We start from the raw sequence: 19994 nt of genomic DNA, 5'->3' as shown, positions 1-19994 counted from the left end.
CAAGGCGAGGCTGTTGGGGAAGGGATGGAGTGGGAGTTTGGGGTTAGCAGATGTAAACTCTTATATATAGAATAGGTAAACAACAAGGTCCTACTGTAGAGCACAGAGAACTATATTCAATATCCTATGATAAACCATAATGGAAAAGAATATTAACAAAAAGAATGTATATATATGTACAGCTGAATCACTTTGCTGTACAGCAGTAATTAGCACAACATTATTAATTAACTATACTTCAGAAAAAAAAAAAGTGTCCTCTTTTGACCAGAAGTGTGCTTTTTTTCACTATGCATATATTACCCAGAAATCACTGGAAACAATTTGGAAGGAATATGGAGCTATTCCAAAACTTTTAGGTTTATGTATCTGCCTTCACACTCACATTTTTTCCCCTTCTAGTCTCAAAGTAAATTATCTCTCATTAAAAAAAAAATTGTCCTGCATTCCTTTTTTAAAATAAATTTATTTATTTTTAACTTATTTTTAATTTTTAGCTGCGCTGGGTCTTCACTGCTGTGTGCGGGCTTTCTCCAGTTGCAGCGAGCGGGGGTTACTCTTCGTTGTGGTGCACAGGCTTACCGCGGTGGCTTCTCTTGCTGCGAGCACAGCCTCTAGGTGCGCAGGCTTCAGTAGTTGTGGTACACGGGCTTCGGTTGTTGTGGCTCGCGGGCTCTAGAGCGCAGGCTCAGTATTTGTGGTGCACAGGCTTAGCTGCTCCACGGCATGTGGGATCTTCCCAGACCAGGGATCCAGCCCATGTCCCCTACATAGGCAGGCGGATTCTTAACCACTGAGCCACCGGGGAAGCCCTGTTCTGCATTATTATTTTTTTTTTTTTGGGGGGGGTTCGCGGGCCTCTCACTGTTGTGGCCTCTCTCATTGCGAGCACAGGCTCCGGACGTGCAGGCTCAGCGGCCATGGCTCACGGGCCCAGCCGCTCCGCGGCATGTGGGATCTTCCCGGACCGGGGCGCGAACCCGTGTCCCCTGCATCGGCAGGCGGACTCTCAACCACTGCGCCACCAGGGAAGCCCTGCTCTGCATTCTTGATCTGACTTCTTTCAGTCTCTTTTAGAATAGACAGTCACCTTCTCTTCTGTATTTTCAAACTCTCCCCCTTTGCAGAGTTCCCTCTCCACAGATAATAAACATATCATCACTCTCATATACTGAGAACATTAAATCTCTTCTCTGTCCTATAACCCATACCCCACAAGCTCCTCCCATCACTTTCTCTGAAAGAGGATTCTGCATGGGCTGCATCCACATCCCCTCTTCCAATCTGCTTTCTTTCTTAAAATTTTAATTTTTAACAACGTAATTTTATCCACATAGTTTAGAGAATCCAATAGTTCTACCAGATTTGCGTAAAAAAAATTCCAGTCTCTAGCCCCTTCTCCTATCATGTTCTTGTCCCCAGAGTTGACAAGTTTTCAACTGCTTTTAACTAATTCTGTTAATACTGACCTTCTGTCTCTAAATAGTATTCTTGCTTTGCTATATCTTGATTTTTCAGCTTCAGGCCTTTTCTCTTTACTTCCTGCTATGGAAGAAGAGGATTTAAATTTTTTCATCCTCACACCACACACAGGCACCCCTTCCTCTAATATAGTTATATTGTAATTTAGGCTAGGTTGGTGTTCAGTGTTTATGCTATTATGATCTTATAAAGGGTATTCATAGCCAAACTACAGAGTAAACCATGCCTGCTCTTCCTTTCCTAGACAACTTTGTGTTTTCCCTGGGATGAATAATCGGCCTGTTTTCTCTTTGCTTGGTTTTCTTGGTACCTGTCATTAATGAATCACAAATTTCCTCACAATACAATCAGCTACCCTGGGTATTCTGTCCATTTTACTGTCAGATAAAACTCCCAGAACCTTGTGTCGGCTTCGATCTTAACTAGTTGCTCTCAGTGAGACAGCTGTCATCCTGGGAGCACCATTTACCATCCTTGTCAGGATTTACCTGTCCTCTGTGTTGGACATTCTGTTTCTTATATCCAGCTAGAAGAATGACCAGGATTTGGAATTACTGACGAGATGTTACTTCTCCCAACCATTCATGCAACTCCTCTTGTTCAGACTTTCTCACTTAGGATAGACTCTCAATTCCTTACTGGCTAAGGCTCTCCAACCTCACCCCTCCTCCGGCCTTCCTTCTTTCATTAAGTTACAGCCACACTCTTTCCTTAGACTCCTCCTGCCTGTGATCTTAACATCAATGCTTCCAACTCATCATTCATTCACAACACATGTGGTAAAAATTCAGAGGCTTCCCTGATCAGCTTTGCTAAATAAACCACCCATCTCCAGTCCTTCTCGATCACAAGACTCTATTTATCTTTGTGGACAGACATCTCTCCTGGAATGGAGGCCCTCCTCTCAGGCTTTCTTTCCTCCTTCGGGGGCGTGACCCGTCATGTAGAGACGTCACTTCCTCCCTTCTCTCCATCTCTCCCCTCATCTCCAGTCATTTCCATTAACTGTGGTTTGGCTGTCTTGTGGTTTGATTCTACCTCCTGTGGAGGCTCCAAATTTGAGTAAACCTCCTCTTCCCAGGAGAAGACTCCCTGGCATTTCTGCCTCCCGGAGACTTTCTGTTGCCCCATCCCTAGAGCCCCAGCGCCACTCCTGAGACTCGGTTGGATTCCCACTTTTCCTTCATCCCTTCCCTCAGGCCTGCAGTATATGCTCTGCTCCAGGTACAAGTTCTTACCATAACGCCTGGAACACGGCAGTTACTCAGTAACTGACCAAAGAGTAAGATGTAGTCTGCTCAGCTCTCAAATTCCTTGATGACACACCCAAATGAAGAAAACATTTAAAAACTTTCTGCTGTTAGTGACATGATTGCTTTTATGATTACTATTAGCTTTCATGTATTGAGCACTTCCAATGTGCCAAGCACTAAACACTTACATCTGTCAAAGCTCTGAGTTTGCATACCTACCATGGTGTTTCCTAAATTGTTCCATGGAACTCAAATGTTCTGAAGGATATTAATAACTTAATTAAAAACAAATCAATGTAAGTAACATTTTTTTTTTTTTTCCTTGCGGTACGCGGACCTCTCACTGTTGTGGCCTCTCCCGTTGCGGAGTACAGGCTCCAGACGCGCAGGCTCAGCAGCCATGGCTCACGGGACTAGCCGCTCCGCGGCATGTGGGATCTTCCCGGACCGGGGCACGAACCCGTGTCCCCTGCATCGGCAGGCGGACTCTCAATCACTGCGCCACCAGGGAAGCCCAGTAACCTTTTTTTTCTAAAACATATTTTAATATGGGTAAGGAAATGCCAAACATAAGTATGCAGGTTTTAGTATATAGCAATCTGCCATTCAAAAATGACATGCCATGTTTGGTAATAGCAAAGGATTGGAAACATGTCCAACAAGAATGGAAAAGTTGAAGGAGCTACGGTACCTCCATGAGGAGGAGAAACATTAAGCTGTTAGAAAGAATGAGGAAGATCTCTTTAAGCTGATATGGAGGGATCCCTAGGATGCAGTGGAAAAATGCAAGATACAAAAGAATGTACATACTGTGTGTACCTTGGGGTAAGAAAGAGGGAAGATATATGTTTGCAGAAAGCCACACTGAAAAGATAAACCAGAAATTGTTAAAAAAAGTGGTAGGGGGGAAAAGCAGAGTTGAGGGAATGCATTTGAGGCAACAGGGATAAAAGTGAATATTGACTTTTGAAATATACAAATGCTTTACAATTTTTATAAACATGAAACAAAAAGCCCTAAAATTTAAAACAAACATAAACAACTGAACCTAGGGAGAAGACTTATTTTAACTCCTATTAGAAAACAGTACTGTATATTCTTAGTGGACTATATCCTAAGGATAAAAAGTAGTACTAAAAGCGTTGATAGTCATTCAGTAATTTTATCATTAGTAATAATATTGTATTGTTATTTTGAAACTATGTTTATATATATTATAGGATAAAGCAATCAGGAATGATGTACTGTATTTGGGAACCATGATTTTAGCATATAAAAGGAAAGAAAAAAGTAGCTGAATTAAAACCCTAATATTAAATTTGAATTAGAAACATCAATTTAAACTAATGATTTATAAATATATATATATATTTTCTAGCTCTAGCAAATGAAAGAACCTGGAAGCAATGGTCCTTCAGGAGTGATGGGCATCCTTAGAGCACAGATTGTGGTTTCCTAATACCATTAACCAATAAAAGGAACTGGAGTTTCTTAAAGAAGTGACTTATTTCAAGTCTAGACTAGGGAAAACACAAAGCAAGCTTGTTTCAGAAAACAAGAAAGTGCTCAAAGACTACCAGAGTCATGTCAAAAGATAAGAGCAGCCACCTTGAAGGGGCTCCCACTGGCCAAATTTGGGACAATTTGAGGATTAAAAAAAATTACTATAATCAACTTAAACACATTGAATGGATAAAAATGCATGAGTCCCTAATAATAATCAAATAAAGATAAAGCAAACAAGCAACAACAACAAGACTTTTCTATCACCACTGGGTGTAATATTCTATTTCCAACAAAGAAAATTGGTACTTAAACAAAACAAGTGGGCTTCCCTCGTGGCGCAGTGGTTGAGAATCTGCCTGCTCATGCAGGGGACACAGGTTCGAGCCCTGGTCTGGGAAGATCCCACATGCCGCGGAGCAACTAGACCCGTGAGCCACAACTACTGAGTCCGCGCGTCTGGAGCCTGTGCTCTGCAACAAGAGAGGCCGCGATAGTGAGAGGCCCGCGCACCGCGATGAAGAGTGGCACCACCTTGCCACAACTAGAGAAAGCCCTCGCACGGAAACGAAGGCCCAACACAGCCATAAATAAATAAATAAATAAAAAATCACACACACACAAAACAAACAAACAAAAAAAACCACAAGCAGATATCCTGACTTTTCAGAAGGAACTCTATAGTTCCCTGGTTGAGAAAATGTCTTCCTTTCAGATGATGGCCAGCTGGGAAAAAATAGAATGATAAAATCAGTATTTTGCAACCCTAATATGAGAATTGTTTCAGGGAAGGCATCTAGATGTTAGGAGAACAGATGACTGGAAACGGGAGAGTCCCATTACACCAAAGTATCATGCCTACAGATTGTTTGCTATTGATGAAAGGGAGAAAATATCTTCACAGAGGAGAGAGATCTGGCTGTCACTGCCTCAGCTCGGCAATCCAACTTGTCTTCACCAGTAATGAGACAACAACACGGTCATCACATCCTTCTTGATGAGATGAAAAGTACACAGTATCACCTATGAAGAATTATAGTCAAAAAGATCTTTAATCTGAATCTGATCAAGCCTTCTGTTCAAAGTTCTAGTTTATAGAAAATACATTGGATAGAGGAATAAGTCAAATGAAGCCAGGAAGAAATAATCATACAAATTCAGAATGTGAGATATTCTATAAGAAAATTGGCCTGGTCTCTTTAAAAACAACATTAAAAAAAAGGAGGAGGGGGCGATTAAGAGAGACTTGAGAGACATTACAATCGAATTTAGTGGGTGATTCTTGGCAACATCTTTGGGGGAAAACAGATATAAAGACACTTTTGAGACAAATGGGAAAATAGACTGGGTAACCAGTGATATTTGGAAATTATTTTCAATTTTTTTCAATATGATTACTGTACTGTGGTTATGTAGCAAGACAACTTTAAGTATTTAGAGAAAATGCCATGATGTCTTTATTTTGAAATGGATGCAGATATACACACACACACACATGCACAGTTGCAACAAATATGGCAAAATCTTGATAGTTGTTGAATCTATGTTATGGGTAGTCAAGTATTCTTCGTGCTTTTTCCAGCTTTTCTTTACATTTGAAATTTTCATAATATTTCATCATAAAGTGTGTGTGTGTGCTGTTTTTGAAAATAGCAGGAAATTAAATGACAGATCATTGGATTCCTGAACCCATGAGTTGATATATGCTACTGATTGAATAATTACTCCTCTGTAATAGATATTTTGTACTTTAAATATAATAATTTTAATCTTTTGTTCTTTTTATAAATTAAAATAAAGTAAGCATGATGTAATGCCTTTTTGTTGTTGTTGTTACATTACATGGTTATTAAATACACACCATAAAATTTGGCCAATTTCTTCCAGCAACCTTTTCATCCCAGGTTCAAAGCACAGCTTCATTTTATCCTGGAAGCCCTACAATTGCTTCCTCAATATCTTATCCTTTGAGAAAATGTTCTGTAGTCAAAAGTTACTATCACACTGCCTATAGTCATCTCAGGAACACCAAGAGTTAAGTGTCAATGGTAAAAATATTAAGATGGTTTGTAATTTGGTACTTTTATCCATGTTCGAGATTTTTATTGTCAATTCCCAATCAGAAAAGAGAGAAGATTAATCAAAATATTTTAAAAAAGGAGAAGATACAAAATTTCCAAAATCTTACAAAGTTCATGTAATTTTTTATTATTATTATTATTTTTAATTTTATTTTTTGGCTGTGTCTCTGTTGCTACTCGCGGGCTTTCTCTAGCTTCAGCGAGCAGGCACTACTCTTCCTTGTGGTGCTCGTGTTTCTCTAATTGAGATGACTTCTCTTGTTGTGGAGCACGGGCTCTAGGCACGTGGGCTTCAGTAGTTGCGGCACACAGGCTGTAGAGCTCAGGCTCAGTAGTTGTGGTGCACGGGCTTAGTTGTTCTGCGGCATGTGGGACCTTCCTGGACCAGGGATTGAATCCATGTCCCCTGCCTTGGCAAGCGGATTCTTAACAACTGCACCACCAGGGAAGCCCTGGTCTATAATTTTTTCATCCTTTTTCTCTCCTTCTTACACAGTCAATACAAGCCGAGATATCCCCCTCCCCAACTTTCCTCTTGTGGACCCTGTCCAGCTGGTCAGAGCCCCATCTCCTTCACATCCACCACCTATACCCTGGCAGCCTTTTTCCTTCACAAAGGTCCCAGTCTCTAAGCTAAGCCTGAAGGTTAAGTATGAATAGTCACCATTCAGATATTACTCAGTGATATTACTGAGTGAATACCACTCAAAGTGAATAATTACCACTCATCTTTGTTCCTCTTCACACAGCAAAAGTCATCATTGGGGAATCCCTCACTTGTACTGATGGACAAGGTTGTTTCATTTCTCCTTTTGTGTCTTCACACTTCCTAATATTTCTTCAGCTAAGCTCAATTTAGTTGGGCTTGGTGAAAAAAAAATATTTTTCTACAGCATGGCGAAATCTTGGGCAAAGCTACACTTAAAAAGATGTTGAGGAGGCAGAGTCAAGATGGAGGTGCGGGAAGACGCAGAGTTAGGGTCTTCCCACAACTAGGGCACCTGCCGGCTGCTGGTGAGGGCTCTGACACCCAGGGAGTGGGAGGAACCCCAAAGTGAACACATAGGATGTAGGGGGACTGAGCGGGGAGGAGAAGTGGAGGCCAGACAGGATTGGTGCACCTAAGGCTGGGAAGATAAGGAGAGGCAGGCAGGAGGGGCCATCCCAGGTCGGAGGAGAGGAGAGGAAAGAAGGGTGTTTGCCCCACCCACTCGAGCCCACGAAGCCTGCTGGGCTCCCAAGTGAGGTCCCCTGCCCTCTGAGACCGGGGGTGGGGGGCACGCCTGGGCCCCTTCTGTTCCTTGAGCCTAAGCCCCACCCCCACAGCCCCTAGGGCCTTTTCCATCCCTGTGGGTCCTGAGCATTGGCCCCACCCACCACCCAAACCTCACCCTTGCTTGGCCCTGCCCTCCACAGCCAAGGCCTCCCCCCCACAACCCTTTTATTTTGCTGCCCCAGGTGGCATGCGGGATCTTGGTTCATGAGCCTGGGGTTGGGCGGAAGCTCCTGTGGTGGGAGCTCCAAGTCCAAGCACTGGACTAACAGTGAACCTCAGACCACAGGGAATATTCATCGGAGTGAGGTCTCGCTGAGTTCCTCATCTCAGCACCAAGACCCAGCTCTACGAAACAGCCTACAAACTCCAGTGTTGGAAGCCTCAGGCCAAACAACCAGTAAGACAGGAACACAATCCCACTCATTAAAAAAAAAAAAATGAGACAGCAAAAAAATATATCACAGATGAAGGAGCAAGGTAAAAACCTACAAGACCAAATAAATGAAGAAGAAATAGACAATATACATGAAAAAGAATTCAGAGAAATGATAGTAAAAATGATCCAGAATCTCAGAATGGAGGCATGGATTGAGAAAATACAAGAAGTGTTTAACAAAGATCTAGAAGAACTAAAGAACAAACAGAGAAGAACAACAGAATAACTGAGATGAAAAATACACTAGAAGGAATCAATAACAAAATAACTGAGGCCGAAGAATGAATAAATGAGCTGGAAGACAAAATGGTGGAAATAACTGCTCAGGAGCAGAATAAAGAAAAAAGAATGAGAAGAATTGAAGACAATCTCAGAGACCTCTGGGACAACACTAAATGCACCAACATTTGAATTATAGGGGTCGCAGAAAAAGAAGAGAAAAAGAAAGGGTCTGAGAAAATATTTGAAGAGATTATAGTTGAAAATTTCCCTAACACGGGAAAGGAAACAGTCACCCAAGTCCAGGAAGCACAGAGACTCCCATACAGGGTGAACCTTAGGAAAAACACTCCAAGACACATATAAATCAAACTAACAAAAATTAAAGTCAAAGAAAAAATATTAAAAGCAGCAAAGGAAAAACAAAAAATAACATACAAAGGAATCCTCATAAGGTTATCAGCTGATTTTTCAGTGGAAACTCTACAGGCCAGAAGGGAGTGGCAGGATATACTTAAAGTGATGAAAGAAAAACCTACAACCAAGATTACTCTACCCAGCAAGGATATCATTCATATTTGGTGGAGAAGTCAAAAGCTTTTCAGACAAGCAAAAGCTAAGAGAATCCAGCACCACCAAACCAGCTTTACAACAAATGCTAAAGAAACTTCTCTAAGCAGGAAACACAAGAGAAGAAAAAGACCCACAAAAACAAACTCAAAACAATTAAGAAAATGGTAATAGGAACATACATATCGATAATAACCTTGAACGTAAATGGATTAAATGCCCCAACCAAAAGACACAGACTGGCTGAATGGATAGAAAAACAAGACCCATATGTATGCTGTCTACAAGAGACCCACTTCAGACGTAGGGACACATACAGACTGAAAGTGAAGGGATGGAAAAAGATATTCCATGCAAATGGAAATCAAAAGAAAGGTGGAGTAGCATTACTTGTAGCAGATAAAATAGACTTTAAAATAAAGACTGTTACAAGAGATAAGGAGGAACACTACATAATGATCAAAGGATCAATCCAAGAAGAAAATATAACAATTATAAATGTTTATGCACCCAACATAGGAACACCTTAATACATAAGGCAAATGCTAACAACCATGAAAGGAGAAATTGACAGTAACACAATAATAGTAAGGGACTTTAACACCCCACTTAGACCAATGGACAGATCATCCAAACAGAAAATAAATAAGAAAACACAAGCTCTAAATGACTCAATAGACCAGATAGATCTAATTGATATTTATAGAACATTTCACACAAAAGTGGCAAAATACACTTTCTTCTCAAGTGCACATGGAACATTCTCCAGGACAGATCACATCTTGGGCCACAAATCAAGCCTTGGTAAATTTAAGAAAATTGAAACCATATTAAGCATTTTTTCTGGCCACAACACTATGAGACTGGAAATCAATTACAGGAAAAAAAATCTGTAAAAAACACAAATACATGGAGGTTAAACAGTGCACTACTAAATAACCAAGAGATAACTGAAGAAATCAAAGAAGAAATTAAAAAATACATGGAAACAAATGACAATGAAAACACGACGACCCAAAACCTATGGGAGACAGCAAAAGCAGTTCTAAGAGGGAAGTTTATAGCAATACAATCTCACCTCAAGAAACAAGAAAAATCTCAAATAAACAATCTAACCCTACACTTAAAAAAACTAGAGAAAGAAGAACAAAGAAAACAAAAGTCAGTAGAAGGAAATAAATCGTAAAAATCAGAGCAGAAATAAATGAAATAGAAATGAAGAAAACAGTAGCAAAGATCAATAAAACTAAAAGCTGGTTCTTTGAGAAGATAAACAGAACTGATAAACCCTTAGCCAGACTCATCAAGAAAAAAAGGGGAGGACACAAATCAATAAAATTAGAAATGAAAAAGGAGAAATCACAGCTGACACTACAGAAATACAAAGGATTATAAGAGACCACTACAAACAACTAGATGCCAATAAAATGGACAACCACGAAGAAATGAACAAATTCTTGGAAAGGTACAATTTCCCAAGACTGAACCAGGAAGAATTAGAAAATATAAACAGACCTGTCACAAGTAATGAAATTGAAACCATAATTAAAAGCCTTCCAACAAACAAAAGTCCAGGACCAGATGGCTTCACAGGAAAATTCTATCAAACATTTAGAGAAGAGCTAACACTGATCCTTCTCAAACTCTTCCAAAAAAAATAGCAGAGGGAGAAACACTCCCAAATTCATTCTATGAAGCCACCATCACCCCGTTATCAAAACGAGAAAAAAAATCACAAAAAAGGAAAATTATAGACCAATATCACTGATGAACATATATGCAAAAATCCTGAAAATACTAGCAAACAGAATCCAACAGCACATTAAAAGGATCATACACCATGATCAAGTGGGATTTATCCCAGAGATGCAAGGATTCTTCAATATGCGCAAATCAATCAATGTGATACACCACATTAACAAATTAAGGAATAAAAACCATATGATCATTTCAATAGATGCAGAAAAACCTTTTGACAAAATTCAACACCCATTTATGATAAAAACTCTCCAGAAAATGGGCATAGAGAGAACCTACCTCAACATAATAAAGGCCATATTTGACAAACCCACAGCCAACATCGTTCTCAATGGTGAAAAACTGAAAGTATTTCCGCTAAGATCAGGAACAAGACAAGGATGTCCACTCTCGTCACTCTAATTCAACATAGTTTTGGAAGTTTTAGCCACAGCAATCAGAGAAGAAAAAGAAATAAAAGGAATCCAAATCAGAAAAGAAGTAAAACTGTCACTGTTTGCCAATGACATGATACTATACGTAGAAAATCCTAAAGATGCCACCAGAAAACTACTAGAACTAATCAATGAATTTGGTAAGGTTGCAGGATACAAAATTCACAGAAGTCTCTGACATTCCTATACACCAACAATGAAAACTCAGAAAGAGAAATTAAGGAAACACTCCCATTTACCACTGCAACAAAAAGAATAAAATACCTAGGGATAAACCTGCATATGGAGGTGAAAGACTTGTACTCAGAAAACTATAAAACACTGAAGAAAGAAATCAAAGATGACATAAACAGATGGAGAAATATACCATGTTCTTGGATTGGAAGAATCAATATTGTGAAAATAAGTATACTACCCAAAGCAATCTACAGATTCATTCCCTATCAAACTACCAATGGCATTCTTCACAGAATTAGAACAAAAAATTTTACAATTCGTATGGAAACACAAAAGATCCCGAATAACCAAAGCAATCTTGAGAAAGAAAAATGGAGCTGGGGGAATCAGCCTCCCTGACTTCAAACTATGCCACAAAGCTACAGTAATCAAGACAGTATGGTACTGGCACAAAAACAGAAATATAGAACACTGGTACAGGATAGAATGCCCAGAGATAAACCCACGTACATATGGGCACCTAATTTATGACAAAGGAGGCAAGAACATACAATGTAGAAAAGACAGCCTCTTCAATAAGTGGTGCTGGGAAAACTAGACAACTACATGTAAAAGAATGAAATTAGAACACCACCTGATACCATACACAAAAATAAACTCCAGATGGATTAAAGACTTAAATGTAAGACCAGACACTATAAAACTCTTAGAGGAAAACACTCTTTGACATAAACCACAGCAAGAGCTTTTTTGATCCACCTCCTAGAGTAATGGAAATAAAAACAAAAATAAACAAATGGGACTTAATTAAACTTCAAAGCTTTTGCACAAAAAGGAAACCATAAACAAGACAAAAAGACAACCCTCAGAATGGGAAAAAATATTTGCAAATGAAGCAACAAAGGATTAATCTCCAAAATATACAAACAGCATGTGGAGCTCAATATAAAAAAAACAAGCAATCCAGTTAAAAAATGGGTGGAAGACCTAAATAGACATTTCACCAAGGAAGACATACAGAAGGCCAAGAGGCACATGAAAAGATGCTCAATATCACTAATTATTAGAGAAATGCAAATCAAAACTACAATGAGGTATCACCACACACCGGTCAGAATGGCCATTATCATTCTATCATTATCAAAAAATCTAGGAACAATAAATGCTGGAAAGGGTGTGGTGAAAAGGGAACCCTCTTGCACTGTTGGTGGGAATGTAAATTGATACAACCACTATGGAAAACGGTATGGAGTTTCCTTAAAAAACTAAAAATGGAACAACCATATGACCCAGCAATCCCACTACTGGGAATATACCCTGAGGAAACCATAATTCAAAAAGAGACATGCACCACAATGTTCATTGCAGCTCTATTTACAATAGCCTGGACATGGAACCAACTTAAATGTCCACTGACAGATGAATGGATAAAGAAGATGTGGCACATATCTACAATGGAATATTACTCAGCCATAAAAAGAAATGGAATTGAGTTATTTGTAGTGAGGTGGATGGACCTAGAGTCTGTCATACAGAGTGAAGTAAGTCAGAAAGAAAAACAAATACCATATGGTAACACATATATATGGAATCTAAAAAAAAAAAAGTACTGATGAACCTAGTTGCAGGGCTGGAATAAAGAGGTAGACATAGAAAATGGACTTGAGGACATGGGGTGGGAGGGCAAAGCTGGGCTGAAGTCAGAGTAGCATTGACATATATACACTACCGGATGTAAAATAGTTGGCTGGTGGGAAGCAGAAGCATAGCACAGGGAAATCGGCTCGGTGCTTTGCAATGACCTAGAGAGGATGGGAGGGAGGCTCAAGAGGGAAGGGATATGAGGACATAGGTATGCATATGGCTGATTCACTTTGTAGTGCAACAGAAACTAACACAGTATTGTGAGGCAATTATACTCCAATAAAGATCTATTAAAAAAAAAAGATGTTGATAGATCAATAGATGATAGATAGACGTGTGTGTGTCCGTGTGTGTGTGTGTGTGTGTGTGTGTGTGTGTGTGTGTATCTCCTTATTCTTCAGTTCCGGTTGGTGGAGTTAACAAAAATTTCACTTCTGAAGTCCTTTTTTGCTCACATCTATAATATAACCAGAAACTCTGGGCATAGAAGAAAGAATATTAATTTTGAAATCAGCACTACACGGTCTCACCAGCTCTACGATCTTATACACATTGTTATTATTTCCTCATCTCTAAAATAGGAACAATACATATGTGATAGGGATGTTCTGTGGACTAAAGAGATCACTATGAAAAGTGCCTATGATAGGACTTCCCTGGTGGTGCAGTGGTTAAGAATCTGCCTGCCAATGAAGGGGACACTGGTTTGAGCCCTGGTTCGGGAAGATCCCACATGCCATGGAGCAATTAAGCCCGTGCGCCACAACTACTGAGCCTGGGCTCTAGAGCCCACGAGCCAGAACTACTGAAGCCCGTGCACCCTAGAGCCTGTGCTCCGCCATCGCAATGAGAAGCCCGCGCACGGCAAAGAAGAATAGCCCCCGCTCGCAGCAACTAGAGAAAGCCCACGGGCAGCAACGAAGACCCAACGCAGGCAAAAATAAATAAAGAAAGAAAGAAATTAAGAAAAAAAAAAAAAGGTCTTCATAATGGAGTTGACACTATGTAGGAGATTGTGTAGGATTTGCTGATGGGGGAAAGAGCATATTTCAGGCAGAGAGAACAGCACGGGCCAAGGTCCAGTGGCAATAAACAGTATGGGAGAATCCGGGAAGGCCTCTCTTCAGCTCCGAGTTGAGCACAGGGTTCAAGGAAGGGTGGATGATGGATACAACCTTATAGAGATGACAAGGGCTAGAGAGAGGCCTTGCAAAGGAGTTTAATCCTTAAAGGTAATAAGCAACATGACCAGATTTCTTTTCTAAAGGATCTCCCTGGCAGCAACAGTGTGGGGGATGGATTCCATGGAAATGGGACTGTGGCTAGAAGACTAGAAAGAGGGGAATTCCCCAGCAGTCCAGTGGTTAGGACTCGGCGTGGGTTGATTCCTGCTTGGGGAACTAAGATCCTACATGCCATGTGCTAAGGCAAAAAAAAAAAAAAAAAAAGACTAGGAAGAAGAGAGTTGTGACAGTCCAGCCGGGATGGTGGGGGCACTGAAAGGACAGAAGAAGAAGGCTCAGAAGGGCTCAATGGCTGAGCAGAGAAGCGGAGAGCAAGGGCGAGACCAGCAGGCAGGTCACCAGGGAAAGTAATGATACCTTAGCAATACTGATTCTGCTACTTATCCGCTGTAGAACAGAACGGTTCTGAGCCTCAGTTTTCTCATCTGTGAAACGGTGATGGGTATCTACTTCGTAGGATTATTATGAGGACTTACTTTTTTTTTTCGGCTGTGCAGCACAGCTTGCGGGATCTTAGTTCCGCGACCAGGGATCGAACCCGGGCCCAAGGCGGTGAAAGCATGGTGTCCTAACCACTGGACCGTCAGGGAATTCCCTATGAGGACTTAATTTTAAAGGCATTCTAAATGTCTGGCACATTAATGAGTTCTGTATGAATGCTTGTTACATAAACGGATAACTCACAGAGGGAAATGTTTGGAGGAAAAGATAGGATCTTTTCTGGGTATGCACTGAGTGCCAGGAGCCTATGGGACATTGCAATGAGGTCCCTGAAAAACAGATTTGGAACTCTGGAGCAAGGACTAGACAAGAGATAGATTTTATGAGTGGGAGTTGCCTCCAGAGGAATGGATGAAATTGCTTAGAAATACTGTGCAAATAAGGAGAAGAGGGCAAGGACGGTAACATGACAGACAACATCTCATGGAAGGCTGAGGCAGGGACTCCAGAGAAGCCGACCAAGAGGGGCTGTCTACAGAGGATGAGCGCTAGGAACTGGGGTATCAAAGAACCAGGGATGCTACAGAGGTAAAGGGAGATAATGGTCTCTGGGTCAGAAAAGTGAAGGCTCATGTTTCAAGAGCTGAAGCTGGAGGTAAGAAGGCAAGAAAGACCTAAACGTCGGAGGATGGGGGCAATTCTCTTGTGGTCCAGAGATTAGGACTCTGCGCTTTCACTGCCGAGGGCTTGGGTTCAATCCCTGGTAGGGGAACTAAGATCCCACAAGCCCCACAGCGCAGACAAAAAAAAGAAAAACAAAAGATGGGAGGGTGGGCACAAAAATACCTAGAACAGATTCAGGAGGATGTCATTGGTAATATGCTCACCAGGTGGCGCCAAAGACCCTACGTGGCGATTAACACGGGCCTTAGCACTCCTGCTTCTTAGGCGAGCCTCGCGGCGGCTGCATTCAAACCTGACAGTCAGCCAGGTGGCATTCCTTTAGTCAAGGAACCATCAAACTTCCACTACTGGAAAGCTCTGAGGGATACACACACACACACACACACACCCACCCACACACACACACACACACACCCCCCTCTGCTCTTCCTTTGGTATGTGAAGATAAAATAAGAACTTTCAGAGAATAGTCCCATCCATTTTATTTCCTACATAGTTTTCAAATCTACCCACGTCTTTTCATTATGGAACTTTTCATAGTTCCATTCCAAACCACTATGCTCAGTTGCTGGGACCCACCACCGCCGATGCTTTCTAAAGTGTCACTCTGCATTCATTCTCAATGCCCCGCTAACCCAGTGTGACTCTTCCCACTGCAATTTCTTCCAAGTAGGTATGTCTCCTAGCTTCCCACCAGACCACAGTACTGGAATTCTTAGTGTAGCAGTTTCTGGAGCCAGATTGCTGGGTTCAAATCCCAGTTCCAGCACTCACTGGCTGTGTTGCGATTTGGGGCAAATTCCTTCACTCTCTGCCTCAGGTCTTCATCTGTTACATGGAGATAATTACCTCAGGGACTTTCCTGGTGGCGCAGTGGTTAAGAATCCGCTTGCCAATGCAGGGGACACGGGTTTGATCCCTGGTCCGGGAAGATGCCATATGCGGTGAAGCAACTAAGCCCGCCCACCTAGAGCTGGTGCTCCGTACAAGAGAAGCCACCGCAATGAGAAGCCGGCCCACCACAACAAAGAGTAGCCCCCGCTCACCGCAACTAGAGAAAGCCTGTGCGCAGCAACGAAGACCCAATGCAGCCAAAAATAAAAATAAATAATTAAAAGAAAAAAGACTTACCTCAAAGGACCATAATGAGGACCAGTGTTTTTAGTACACTGCTTGGTACACAGTAAGTGCTCAATAGATGAGAGCTACTATTAAAAGTCTTCAGGATGAAAATTCAAATTCTTACTGTGGCCTAAGTGACCTCCTTGATCTAGCTTTTCCCAACTTTCTGGCTTTATCTGGAAGCACGCATCCTTTTCTGCTGTCTCAGCACCACCTGCTCTCAGACAGTTAGCATCACTGTTTTTTTTTCTTTTTTTTTCATTTTCAGTCAAATTTTATTAAAAAAAAAAAAAAGCAGCAGATAAACATTACAATTCAAGAACCTAATCTAAATATGCACTTGACAATGAAGCACATCTGAGTATGGAGTGAAAAATGTTTTTTCCAAGAAACTATCAAACGTATCATCTCCAAATACCCAAATAATAAATCACTTCTGCAGGCCGTCTATTGAGTGGAATCATAAACAAAGAGCAGAAGATTTATTGCTGTGAAAACAAATCTGTAGTACAGTAGTATGAATCTTGGGTATTAAACATAATCAGTTGAATCAAGTTAGGAAGTTGAAAATCTAATAAGAAATTTGTGTGTGAGAGAAAGTCTATAAGCCAGCTGACCCAAGAGCAACTGAGATATCAAACTTGTTCAGTGAAACCAGACATTATTTTAAATCTCCATTTTTTGAAGGCAATTAAAAATTACAATTCCAACAGCCCACAAAACAAATTTAAAAAGCAACTGTAGAAAGCAATTAAAACTACGTTCAAGGAGCCACTTTTTCAGCTCAATTTCAGCACCCCAAGGAAAAGAAAAGCATCCATGACTATCACAGATGAAACAGAATGAAATGTCATTGGAATCAGTTATTTTCCCCCACTGAGGTATAAAATCTATATAGAAATTTGATGCTATACTATAACAAATTGTACTTCTCATAGTTCTGTTTTAATTTCCTTTAAACCCTGTTTAATATCGTTTTTTAAATTGTTGTAAAAATGTTTTCACGATTCTGAATCTGGTTCCAGTTCTTTTTCATTTATTTTTATGTCAATATTTAATATACTGGCTACCAGTTCTAATCAGAAAAAAAAATCTTGGACATCTCTTCATTATAACAGCACATTCAGCAGAAATGACTGATGTGCAAGCAAACCATAAAAGGTGCTGCTCTCTGGAAAGCACATTTCATAGATTGTTTCAGTCTGAATATTCTTTACAATGATTCTTGATGAAAGACTCTTAATCTTGTAAACATCAGTGTGCACAATCTCGCTACTACGTAGTTTCATGTCCTTGGACAGGAAGGCCGGTTCACAGCTAGTGAAAGAGAGAGCAGTTTAAGTTTTAATGGCTGATAAACCTTACATCCTGCAGGAGGAAAGCACTTTTCCTTTTTTGCTACTTAAGAATGTGGCAGAAATGTATGCTGAGGTAGCCCAGTCAATCCTTATTTTTTTCTTTTTTTGTAAATTTGGTCTCAGAATATTTCTGGAAGGGTTACATTTCAAAGAAGCCACTGCTGGGACCGGCTTCCATTGCAGTCTCTAATGCTGGGCACCTGGCTGTCCTCTTCTGTGGCTTTATCCAGGCACTGATTACTGTCCACATGCTGCAGGGTTAGTTTCACCAGATCATACTCCCAGAGCTGGTTGCCTTTTAGGTGGTGGCATGTGAGCGTTGTGACTGGGCCATTAAGTTTGGAGACATCCAAGCAAAGGTCATCTGTTCTAATTTCTTTGTTGGCAGTGTAAGAGAAAACCTGATTACCTCCCATACCGTGACAGCTAAAAATTCCAACTTTTTCATTCTCTTTTCTAGCCATGTTATCGAGACACTGATTTGTTTCCACATTTCGTATCTCTCCCAGAGAGAAATAGTGACGTGGAATCTGAGAATCGGGATAAATATTCTCTAGGTACCAAGAGAAAGGTCTGCATTGGAGTTTGTGTCTTAGACCAAGTCTTGATGATATATCTCCATAATCTACCTTTGTAACACCTGGAGAAATTATATAGAAGAAATTCTTGAATTCATCCATCCACACTTCTGCAAGTCGTCTGTTATTTTTTATTGATAATCTGCCCTGTGCCTCCTGGAAACGTGTAGGGTGTAGCTTTCCGAAACACATGTCCAACATGTGAGCAAGTAACAATCTCCGAAGTTCCTCCACACTGCCAAATCCTAAAGGAAATTTCTAGGTTTTCTCCTCCCCAAATATCCATTCCAGCATCATATGTTCCAATTTCCTGAAAGTAATCTCTGTCTATTGAAAAAAGGCCTCCTGCCATCGTAGGTGTTCTCACAGGAAGAGTTCAATCACCTTTCCTTCTGCCCACTTCTCTTTGGGGAACAGGATACCAGCGAAAGTTGAGCTTCCAGTTGAATCCACCATAGGTCCTGCCATGTACTCAAAAGTATCATCACTGATCACATCAATGATAGGACAGACCACTATCTTCCTGTCATGTTTGATCCTGGCTAAGAGAGGCTCCAGCCACCCCACTGTACATTCACAGTGAGCATCTAAAAAGGTGATCACTTGGCCTTTAGACACTGCAGCTCCTTTTAACCTAGCTCTGATCAATCCAGAACGTTGCTCCATTCGAATTACGTGAACTGGTACTTTTAATTTTTTCACATAACTCTCTAGAGGTCTTTTCAAAAAGTCTCTTTCGGGCTTCCTTGGTGGTGCAGTGGTTGAGAGTCCGCCTGCCGATGCAGGGGACACGGGTTCGTGCCCCAGTTCGGGAAGATCCCACATGCCGCGGAGCGGCTGGGCCCGTGAGCCATGGCCGCTGAGCCTGCGCGTCCGGAGCCTGTGCTCCACAACGGGAGAGGCCACACAGTGAGAGGCCCGCGTACCGCAAAACAAAACAAAACAAAACAAAACAAAAAGTCTCTTTCACTGGCATCATCTACAAGAACAATTTCTTCTAGCATGTGTCTTGGTGAGCGATTAATGACACTATGGACAGTTCGCAGAAGTGTGTTCCAAGCCTCATTATGGAAAACAATCACCACACTTGTGGTAGGAAGATTATCTGCATACACCTTTGTTTTACACCCTTCTAACCTAACATCTGGTAAAGATCTGTTGAGTGCAATCATCTCACCTGGCATTAAATTGAACTGATTGATTTTAAACATCTCTTTCATCTTTTCTTGATCCTCTTTAGGAATGACGACTGGTTTCCCCATTTCTCCAGGACCTTCATGAGGCTTTTGTACTGGCTCTAGAACATCCCCAGCAGGAAGTCCTCTCTCTTTTTTTTCATCACATTTGTTGCATTCACTGAAGTAAAGCAGCAGGAACATATCCAAGAGTACCCAAATCAAGGAGGTGGCTAGGACCACCTTGCAATATGCAAATTTTCTCATGGCACTTTAAGTCAAATGCAAAATTAAAAAAATATATATATATAAATATACAAAGATCATGAAAATTATTCCAATCCAGTTTCATCAGAAATCACGTTCATAACCCCAAAGTAGTTTTTCAAATGAATTCATATCCCAAATCCTCATGTCCCACATCTCCTCGGTCCGCGCGCGGCGGCGGGGCGGCGGCGGCGGCGGCGGCGGCGGCGGGCGCTCCTCGGGGCCGGCCCGGGCGGTCGCGGTGCGGTCCCGCGGGCCGCAGCGCGGGCGCTACTCTCGGGCCGCCATCCGC

General features: G+C 41.2%; 1 pseudogene; it reads right to left on the bottom strand.

Annotated features, from left to right (window-relative positions):
* Positions 1 to 17590: 17590 nt before the first annotated feature.
* On the bottom strand, positions 17591 to 19994 carry LOC116761524 (annotated as a pseudogene).

Source organism: Phocoena sinus, chromosome 11 (assembly GCF_008692025.1).
Source record: "Phocoena sinus isolate mPhoSin1 chromosome 11, mPhoSin1.pri, whole genome shotgun sequence".
Taxonomy (NCBI): Eukaryota; Metazoa; Chordata; class Mammalia; order Artiodactyla; family Phocoenidae; genus Phocoena; species Phocoena sinus.
The sequence above is the reverse complement of the archived record's forward strand: the minus strand, read 5'-3'. Positions and strand labels throughout refer to the sequence as shown.